This window comes from Fibroporia radiculosa, assembly GCF_000313525.1.
Source record: "Fibroporia radiculosa TFFH 294 genomic supercontigs, scaffold36353, whole genome shotgun sequence".
Classification (NCBI taxonomy): domain Eukaryota; kingdom Fungi; phylum Basidiomycota; class Agaricomycetes; order Polyporales; family Fibroporiaceae; genus Fibroporia; species Fibroporia radiculosa.
This window is the reverse complement of record NW_012133069.1, coordinates 8,266-8,840: the sequence shown is the minus strand read 5'-3', so window position 1 is coordinate 8,840 and position 575 is coordinate 8,266.

Below are 575 nucleotides of genomic sequence, written 5' to 3'. Positions count from 1 at the left end.
AAAAAGAGGGCCACTCACAAGGTTGTACAGCTCAAGGAGGCGATTCCGGCCGGTGATCTGGATTTCGCCCTTTCGCTTCCAGACTGCAAGCTCACCAGCGAGGTTTTCACGAAGGTACCGCTTGGTTTCAGAAGACGACATGCCAGCTAGTAGAGGGGCCACGTCAGGTTGAGCTGTAAATGTGCGTGTTGTGAATCCGGTCTTGAACGTGCGGCTCCCAGGACCTGTATACTCATTCCAGTCTGTGGCAAATTTGAGCACTTCGCAGTGCCGCAAGATGAGCAAATACAGAGAGCAGCCAATGTCCACTTCAGATAGAGAGAATAAGAGCTGCCAACGTTTCCAAGTGAGTGCGAGAGGGAAACAAACGGACAAACTACCTTGCTTCTCTCTGCAATGCGCTCTTCAATGTGTTCGATATTGTTTGCTCGATCAGCACTCGCACGAATGCGGTATGGTGCTGGAATAGCATGCACAAACGGGCGGAACGCATCACGCTAGCCCGATACACGGCACTTGTGAGATATGAGAACAGAGCGAGTGCATCTGACTTACCCATTCGCGCTCAGGGACAT